Source organism: Megalobrama amblycephala, linkage group LG22 (assembly GCF_018812025.1).
Source record: "Megalobrama amblycephala isolate DHTTF-2021 linkage group LG22, ASM1881202v1, whole genome shotgun sequence".
Classification (NCBI taxonomy): Eukaryota; Metazoa; Chordata; class Actinopteri; order Cypriniformes; family Xenocyprididae; genus Megalobrama; species Megalobrama amblycephala.
The window spans coordinates 30286909-30297646 of NC_063065.1; the positions used below are offsets into that span (position 1 = coordinate 30286909).

Genomic DNA, 10738 nt, shown 5'->3' on the forward strand with positions numbered 1-10738 from the left:
CGCGTGCACGATGTACTATTTCGTTCCCTCGATTTGCTAAATCGCGTGCACGATGTACTATTTCGTTCCCTCGATTTGCTAAATCGCGTGCACGATGTACTATTTCGTTCCCTCGATTTGCTAAATCGCGTGCACGATTTACTATTTCGTTCCCTCGATTTGCTAAATCGCGTGCACGATTTACTATTTCGTTCCCTCGATTTGCTAAATCGAGTGCACGATTTACTATTTCGTTCGCTCAATTTGCTAAATCGCGTGCACGATTTACTATTTCGTTCCCTCGATTTGCTAAATCGCGTGCACGATTTACTATTTCGTTCCCTTGATTTGCTAAATCGCGTGCACGATGTACTATTTGCTAAATCACGTTCCCATTATTATTATTATTCCCATGCAGCTAGGAATAATGGAATAGGACTCCGGTTCTATTTTGTGGGTTTCTGGAAACTGGTGTCATGATTGAGAGGGACAGCCGGGGGCATTCGTATTGCGCCGCTAGAGGTAAAATTCTTGGACCGGCGCAAGATGGACGAGAGTGAAAGCATTTGCCAAGAATGTTTTCATTAATCAAGAACGAAAGTCGGAGGTTTGAAGACGATCAGATACCGTCGTAGTTCCGACCGTAAACTATGCCAACCCGCGATCCGGCGGCGTTATTCCCATGACCCTCCGAGCAGCGTGCCGGGAAACCAAGAGTCTTTAGGTTCCGGGGGGAGTATGGTTGCAAAGCTGAAACTTAAAGGAATTGACGGAAGGGCACCACCAGGAGTGGAGCCTGCGGCTTAATTTGACTCAACACGGGAAACCTCACCCGGCCCGGACAAGGAAAGGATTGACAGATTGATAGCTCTTTCTCGATTCTTGTGAATTCTTGTAAATCGTGTGCATGATTTACTATTTCGTTAGTAAACTATTTCGGGAACAAAATAGCAAATTGTGCGTACGATTTAGCAAATCGAGGGAACAAAATAGTATATCGTGCACGTGATTTCGTTCCCTCGATTTGCTAAATCACGTGCACAATTTACTATTTCGTTCCCTCGATTTGCTAAATCGTGCACACGAATTAGTAAATTATGCACACGATTTAGCCTTCCCAGTCTGTCAGTAACGCTCCAGGTTGCGTTTCCCGAAGCCAACTGTGGTCACAAGTTCTGACGATACAAATACAATTCAATGGAACTTGTGACCACATTTGGCTAATGATGCCCTTGGGAAATGCACCCATGTTTAGTTCCTGTTTCTTTGAAGCCCTTCCTTCCGAAAAGCGCAATATGCTCTGATTGGTCGGCTAGACCAGTGTGTTGTGATTGGTCAAGCTCTTCAAGCATGTTTGGGAAATGTCCATAACCGTGACTTTCAACACACTAATAACTAACTCAACCCCCCTGCATAGCAATAACACTCTACTAAAACAACTCTTCCTCTTCACTCTACTAAAACAACCCAACATGGCCTCACCCCTTTTTTGTGTGTTCTTGGGGCAGGGTTTATGTAAATTTTGGGGTTTGTGATACCAGCTATTGGTTGTAGTCCTTAAAAAGTGATTTCTGTAAAAGAAAATGTCTACCTTTGCATTGATCTTTGAGCATTGTGGTTTATGCTCAAACAGCAACATTACACACTAACTAAAGTTAAAAAAGGGAAATCATAATCAAGGACCTCTTTAAAAAAATCTTACCAACCCCAAACTTATGAACAGTAGATGTAAAACACTACAGTTTTGTGCTAGTATGAAAAGCTGTCTCTTAATATTTTGTCAAACAATTTAGAAAGTAAAAAGGAACTGGGCACTTCACCCGCCTCTGTCTGGTATTGTCTTCATATTCATGTCATGGATTTGGAAACTGTGGATCAGACTTTTAAAATTACCAGCAATTTAAAATGACTAGCTGCACCAATGAACTTAAGATGAATCAATCTACAAGATCACTGAAACTGTCACTGAACTGAGCCAATCTTTGAACTGTTAACTACTCTACTGAGGTGTTTCTGAGAAAGTGGAAGTCATTTCTGCAGGTTGCTCCACACCAACCTCCCAGAAAGCGAATCATTGCGTGCCATTAGTATGCTTAACCTCTAAAATTAAGAATGCAATTACTATTACACAAAAGAAGAGACGGACGCTCATTCTCCTCAGCATGGCATGATGGGTATTATGGTAATTAGTTGACAGAAGGTCAAAGGCAATATGTTTAAAAGTAATCAGTGCGTAACACTTCCTGCATTCTAAATGGCAGCATGAAAGGCAGAGGTTTGGTGAGTTTATTAGCAGTGCTGAGGAAAAGTCAGCTTTTCTCACATTACAGAGGAAATCTTGCAGAGGGATTTCAAACGTTGGCTATTTTAAGGGATGTCTGCAGGGCTGAGATAGGGAGAGGTTCATGACTGGGTCGGTTTGGACGGAGTGGAAGCGTCATTCATGTTGAAAGTCTTTCACCTCTCTGTCCTTCCGTGACAATCGCCGGGAAACGTTGACGAGGTTTTTCTCGCAGGAATTTATTGAGCAAGCTTTGTCTAAAGCCTATGTCAAATGCAATTTGATTTGCTTCCCTGAAAGTAAAATTGTCTTTATTAGAGGGTAACCAACCATTAGTTTACAGCTTATATTTGCCAATATCATTTGCATACCGTTTCCAGAAGAACACTGGGAAACAATATTTTAAAAAAGTTAAACCCAAGAAAACAAAACGCATCTTAACAAGAGTCAATCCAACGGAAAAGTTCAAACACATCTGGTTTAAAGTTTGACTTCTACAACTCTTTGCAGTGAAGGTTTTATTTCTTAATAGCTTTAATATTTATTTTACTTTTTTGTTTACTAATTATTATTATATACTACAAAGTTTTTGGGGATGATATATACACATGTATATACGTGTATATATATACTGTACAAATGATTCTTTTTAGATTTTTAAAATGTTCTTCACACTAAGAGGGGAAAATGTTTTTGTCAGTTCCTTGACAAGTCTTGTTTATGTTTCAGTTTTAATTGAGATTGTTTTTGATTTTCATTAGTGATGTTCGGTTCTTGAACAAATCGTTCTTTCGAACTGGTTAACTGAATCGGTTCTGGGTTGATGACCCAAGATGCACATCTGAAGTAGCACACACTCTCCTTGCACAGCATGAATGAGCCAATGAACATGTTCAGATGTGTACAGCCAATGAGCATATCCAGAAATGAATGAATCAAACCTATAGGCAGAGTTGAAAGTCAGTTTTTCGCCCATGTCAGCCTCAAAAAGTACCGAATGAACCAGTTCCACTTGTCAAATTTCCCCCCCTCTGAAAACAGTTAGAACTGGCTCATTTGGTTCATTTTGATGCGTTCATTTTGAAACGATTCTTTGGTTCAATGACTCATCTGGACATGTTCATTGCCTTATTAGATGCTGCTTAAGGAGCATTCGTGCTGCTTCAGATGTGTGTCTTGGGTCATCAACTCAGAACTAAAGCTTGATTTAGTTTGATTCTGTTAACCGGTTACTGGCTTAAAAGAACAATTTGTTCAAGTTTCCTCAAGTACCTGACAACACACTTTTGAAACTTTTATTTTTAAAGGATTAGTTCACTTCAGAATTAAAATTTCCTGATAATTTGCTCACGCCCATGTCATCCAAATGTCTTTCTTCAGTCAAAAAGAAATTATGGTTTTTGAGGAAAACTTTACAGGATTTTTCTCCATATAGTGGACTTCAACAGTTACCAATGGGTTGAAGGTTCAAATGTCAGTTTCAGTGCAGCTTGAAAGGGCTCTACACAATCCCAGATGAGGAATAAGAGTCTTATCTAGCGAAACCATTTATATATATATATATATATATATATATATATACTTTTTAACCACAAATGTTCATCTTGCACTAGCTGTGCGATGTGGTAAAACAACAATGTTGGACGATTTTGAAGTTGGAGGAGAAAATGAGATGTTTTTCGCCCTACCGCAGTACTTCCGCCTACGTCACGTGTGACCTTTCCAGTGTGATTACGTAATGCATGGGGCATCGCAGAGCAGTGCAAAATGAGCATTTGTGGTTAAAAAGTATACAATTTTTATTTTTTTTGAAAATGACCAATTATTTCTCTAGATAAGACCCTTATTCCTCGTCTGGGATCATGTAGAGTTCTTTGAAGCTGCACTGAAACTGACATTTGGACCTTCAACCCGTTGAACCCCAGTGAAGTCCACTATATGGAGAAAATCCTGGAATGTTTTCCTCAAAAACCTTAATTTCTTTTTGACTGAAGAAAGAAAGAAATAAACATCTTGGATGACATGGGGGGTGAGTAAATTATCTGGATTTTTTTTTTTTTTTTTTCAATTTGCAATTTTAAAGTTTGCAAATTGGAAAAAAAAAAGTTTGTTTAGTTGCTAGAATTTTGCAGCTCCTCACTTAGAGTACAGTGAATTTGCAAAAAAAAAAAAAAAATATGGAACTGGCGTCACATCAGTTAAGCTTTTTCCATAAGTTGAATAAGGACGGCATAGAATGTAGTGTAAGTTTTTTGAACTGCGAGAGGAGTTACACTTTCTTCGTAAGTAGAATACGGAAGGCGGTCTGGTGGAAGCAAGATACTTCATAACTTGTTAAATATGGATATATATATATATATATATATATATATATATATATATATATATATATATATATATATTTATTTTTTAATTTATTTATTTATTTATTTTTTTTTTTTTACACAAACGCAAAGTAAAATTTTTTAGTAAAATTTTACTAAAATTTGTTATATCCCAGAAATCCACTGCTAGTTACTCACCCTTACTTCTTCTTTTCCTATTCTTAGTCAATGTTTTCTTGAAGTACGGGCTCATGAACGCAGTGCCATGTAAATACACAAAGTAATCCTTTTCATCCTGAGTGCTGGTGTTCTTATTAGACTGAAGGGAAAGTCGCATTACTGCAGTGTGCTTGAAAGCACACAAATACAGCTTGAAAGCACAGTGAGAGATTCATACACACCACTTTTCCCATGAATTCTGAAAGGCACTTTCACAGGTTTAATGCTCAGAGGAAAAATCAGGGGAAAGGGTGGCTCTCAAGTTTCCACCCATTGTTTGGAGACATATGCAGGTGCTGCTGTGGCCTTGCTCAATTTATCGACTGCTCAGGGAAATCAAGTGGCACAAGGCAAGATAATAAACTGAATTCATGGAACCTTTTATTCAACAAGCAGCAGTGAGAGATGAATGAACATCATGTCTACCATTGAATTTATTAGAGCCGTCTCCCTTTTCCTGTCCCACGAGCATCTCTAATGTATCTAGGCATGTGGCGTATCTGTGCCGGATGGATTGTTGATATCCATGCTAAAGTGTGTTAGATTGTAGTAAGCTGTTTGTATAAATGTTTAGGAAGAGTGACAAATGGACATCTATTATCTTGCTCCTTTATGAGATAGATTTGTTTGGTATTTTAATGCAATATATATATATATATATATATATATATATATATATATATATATATATATATATATATATGCTTGACTGATAATAAAAACATAATATCAAAAACTAATAAAATAGTACAGAAAATAAATTAGTAAAAGAAGAGGTGTACTTAAGTCACTGTATGTATAAACTGAATGTTTATTATTTTTTCAAAATAAGTTAATAAATCCAGATTTTAAAAAAATGAGGGTAAGAGCAAACACTTCATTTGCTTTCTACATTTAACATTGTGAACATTCATTCTTAGACTGAAAGCCTTGCCATTCTTTCATTGTTTTTGTCTTCGATTCAGATAGACGCCACTATTTATTAAACCCACACATCCTGTGCACCTCTGTGATAATGGATATAATTTCTCATATTGTTTTATTTGGTGCCAGATACAGACAATAAGTAATGCGAGACAGGGAGTATTTCACAAGCGAGAAATCACCGCTTTAGCCATATATCACCCTGACTCAATGACACGAGAGACTCCGAAGGGGAGAAAAAATATCCACCTGTTGTGGATGCCTTAGTGCAGATGATCTATACAGTTCTAGAAAAAAAAATATTTATTGCTTTGATAATTAAAGCTGGTATGATGACGGAGAGTCTGTCGTATGATGATTAATCAAGTCCCGCTGGCCTGAACTCCAAAGGGCACGCGGCAGGTGTTGCTCACTCCAGCTTGAAATGCTGTTTGCATGTGTCTGTGTGCTTTTGCCAAGAATATGCAGAGATACATGGTCAGGATAAAGTGAGTAATTTAGAAATACAAGAGAAAAAAAAACAGCTCACCGAAGTAAGGGAAAAGTGGATTTTGTGTGTGTTCTGTGACTGTAAAAAAAAAAAAAAACGTAAAAACAATGAGGAGAATTTACTAAGAATTTGAGATCTAATAGTAGTGCTAATTTTTACCGTCTGCAATATTTTGGCACACTATTGATTAAAGAAGGGGTTTGCAACCATTATACATTATATTTTCTTAGTAACATTTTACATAAATAAAAAATAAATTCTACTTGGTTTAAATATCTTCTCAGAATGACCGACCATCCATCCATCCACCCATCCACCCCCTCCATTCACAAAGCCACCCACCCACCCAATTATCCATCCATGCATTAATTTATCCATCCATCCATCATCCATCCCTCCATCCATCCCTCCATCCATCCATCCATCCACAAACCCACCCACCCAATTATCCATCCATGCATTCATTTATCCATCCATCCATCATCCATCCCTCCATCCATCCCTCCATCCATCCATCCATCCATCCACAAACCCACCCACACACACACCCACCCACCCAATTATCCATCCATGCATTAATTTATCCATCCATCCATCATCCATCCCTCCATCCATCCTTCCATCCACAAACCCACCCACACACCCACCCATTTATCCATCCATGCATTCGTTTATCCATCCATCCATCCATCCATCCATCCATCCATCCATCCATCCATCCATCATCCATCCATCCATCCATTCACCCATCCATGCAATTTATCCACCCACCCACCCACTCATTCATCCATCCACCCATCCACCCACCCATCCATCCATATCCATCCATATCCATCCATCCATCCATCCATCCATCCATCCATCCATCCATCCATCCAGTCACTCATTTATCCATCCATCCATCCATCCATCCATCCATCCATCCATCCATCCATCCATCCATCCATCCATCCATCCATCCATCCATCCATCCATCATCCATCCATCATCCATCCATCCATCCATCCATCCATCCATCCATCCATCCATCCATCCATTTATCCATCCATTCATACCCCCATCTCCATCCATCCACCATCCGTCTATCCTTCCATCCATTTATCCATCCATTTACCCATCCATCCAACCATCCATCGTCCGCACAATTTGACATGTTTCATTGTGTTATCACAAGTAAAAGAATTAACTCCTAAGCAAAACTATGCAATATGCTTATAAAATCTTTAATACATTTTTAATAATATTTGGATAAAGGGTGAAGATGTAATTTTTTCAAGGCTGGACATCACTTTGGCCATTACTGTATCTATGAAAATTCTTTAAAAACTTTTTTAAAACATTCCATGTCTTTATAAACTTACATTTTCTAGTTAAAAATCAAATTCTTTAAATTGTAAAACATTGTAATTCTGTGTCCTGTTTGTTACCTCAATTCAAAATGAATTCAGGATGTAGGAATTGAATTTGGATTTATAAGGCATTTTCAATTCACTTCTGAAGTGTCTCTTAAAACATTCAAAAAAGATGTTTTTTTTTGTTGTTGTTGTTGTTGTTGTTTGTTTGTTTTTGTTTTTTTTGTAAACTATCCCTTTTAAATTAAATTTAATTTCCATTTAAATAGCAACACTCAGATGAATTGGTTACATTTACACTCTATGATATTTACTTTTTGGGTTCAAATAAATGACATTTGTGCTTGACAGAAAGTATTCCAGCAGCATCTTTTCTGTTAACAGGAGTACTTTGGCCCACAGCCAACTCAATCCACAAATCCTCACACTGATCCGCTGAACAAACTACTGTTGACCTTTACTGAAAACCTCCCACTTCACAATTATCTCAACTCGCTTTCACTTTGTCATACAGGATTGATGAACTGGCGAATAAAAGGTCTCCTTTGCTATTTGAATCTATTGATTAAATGTCAGCAATTAAATGTATGTTCTACTACAACACCCGCTAAGTACAGATTTACTATTTGCAAAATGCATTGAGGGGTCATTTACACAACACTGTTGTCAACTAAAAACTTTTTATGCGTTTTGGCCGTTCATTTAAAAGTGTTATGGGAGCCTGAAAACGCAGAGTGCACGTTTTTGAAAACGACACCATTATTGTCTCCATGTAAACTACAAAAAAGCAAATCTGTGAAAACAGTGATGTCATGTGTATTATGTGTTCAGTCTATAGTCGTGTAGTGTTTCTTTACAAAGTGATATCGCCAACTACTGGCCTAACATGCATAATACAGAGTTTTTAGTCACCTTCGCCAATCAGTGTGAATGGGGATCATTTTGACAATGTTGTCATCTGTGCAAATGCTTACTTATGTTACTGCTACTTTATTATGGCACAATTCAAGATCTGTTGCTGCTGTTTCAAAAGATGTGTCCAAGCTTCCGTTACAACTGTAGTAAAGTTGTGAAGTTACTTCTGAGATGTTGTGAACTTACACAAGTGATATTACATGAGTGGAGTTATTACAACAGCTCAATAAACTAGAAGTTAAGAGCGAGTAACTTGCCTTTCAGACACTATATCACCAGTAACTGCTTTTGCTCCAGCAACGAGAACAATTCCAAACAAAGACACATGAAAATCATTTGCAGTAGCGTTTCCATGTTTTTGAACAAATTGCTTGATCAAATGAATTAATGACAGTCACTTGTTTTGTTCTTGAATGAATCAGCCTTTTTTGAGTGAATCAGTTGAATGAATGATTCAATGACTGACTTGTTTTGTTCCCCATTCCCATTGAATAAGCATTTTTTGCACAAATTGGTTGAATGAATGATTCAATGTCCCACTTATTAAGATGTATGTTTCTGTTTCTGAATGAATCCGCAATTTTTAAACAAATCGATTGAATTAACAAATGATTTAATGATTCATTTATAAAGACTCTCCTGCTGCCATCTACTGGCATATTAAAGTAACCTGCAGAAAGGGTCTAAAAAAAAAAATCTCTCTTTCACTCTTTCATGGCAATTCACAACATATGTGTGTTATATACAGTACTGTGCAAAAGTCTTAGGCACGTCCCCCCCCCCACCCCCCACCAAAAAAAAGGTTGTTAAGTCCAGTTATTTATATCTTTTGCTGTAGAGTGTCAATAGGAAATATCCGTTGACATTTCCAAACATTCATTTTGCCATCAATTGTAATAATCCAGTGAGATTTTTGAATACACAATAAGACTGATAACAGCTGGTGCTCCACATGGAGATCAGAGCTCACCATCATCAAATCCGTCTGTGATTACATGAAGAAACATATGAAACTGAGACAAACCAAATCCAGAAGAACTGGCCGTGTCTCTAAGATGCTTGAAGAAACCTGCCTGCATAGATACAGTACTGTGAAGAGTTTTAGGCATATATATATATATATACTTCACAGAAGTGTTGCTGTATATTCTTTCACAATATTTAAGAGCTAAAATAATCTTTTTTGCTAGTTTACCAATTATCAATCTTGCTCACCTGTGTAAATATCACAGTGCGACTCTTCCTGCACCAGGGCCCTGTGTGTGTGTGTGTGTGTGTGTGTGTGTGTGTGTGTGTGTGTGTGCGGCTGATGCCCCGGGCGCAGTGGTTCTCAGATGGGTAATTATCTCTTGTCTGAGAGGGTAGCAGTCTCCCCCGGGCCCTGCCGATGGTGAGCGTCTGTATATCGAACCTTTTCGCCTCTGCCAACAGGCCGACTAATAACGATTCATGCAGCTGCCAATCTTTCCCTCCAGCGCTATCAATATTCCACAGCGACAAATAACAGCAATTAAGAGAGATATCTCAAAGAGAGACACCAGACAAACATTTCCTCTCCCGCTCTGATGATATTAGTGGCGGGTGAACAGACATCTGCTCTGCATAAGTACCACCAATAAAACAAGGTGCTGCATTTAAATATCACATGAATGAAATGTCTGTAAAATAGACAAATGCATCACATGACTAATTGAGTCTCACAATGGGTGCTTGTGTTTTTCGCTTAACTCTGCAGTGCATCAGAAAGGTTGTTGTTCTGTAATGCTGTCCTACTTTAGAGACTTTTAAATCAGGCTGATAAAGTTATATTACACTGACATTGTGTGCTCGTTCCTTATATTTCACAGATGATGTATTGCTTTCGCTGGACTTATTAATAACAATAATCTTTCATTTGAAGAGCTTTCAGGCCCTCATTTCTTTTCTGGATTGTCTCAGTGTGTTTATTTAGACGTTTCCTTGTGTAAAAGTTTGGACTGGCATTCTGGCATTGTGACGCTTAGAGTTATGTAGTTTCTTTGACGATGGTTTTGAATTAAACTTTGCATCTTTCGGAAATAAATTAAATGAATAGTTCAGTCGAAAAATGAAAATTCTATCAACATTTCTCATCTTCATGCCATTCCATAAATTTTTCTTTCTTCTGTGGAACAGAAAAAAAAAGCTTATCAGAATGTCCAAGCTGAAAATCTTAAATCACTTCTATCTTAAATTCACACAAGTTATAAGGTGGAACTTTCAGTCAGTAACTAAA

General features: G+C 37.7%; 1 long non-coding RNA gene across 1 annotated transcript in view; it reads right to left on the bottom strand.

The window, feature by feature from the left end:
- The window catches only part of LOC125258351, a 44163-nt gene extending 38846 nt beyond the window's left edge, over nucleotides 1-5317 (bottom strand). The window contains exon 1 of the long non-coding RNA XR_007182594.1: nucleotides 4783-5317. This is a non-coding gene — a long non-coding RNA (uncharacterized LOC125258351). The remainder of the gene's footprint in view (nucleotides 1-4782) is intronic.
- Nucleotides 5318-10738: the final 5421 nt, after the last annotated feature.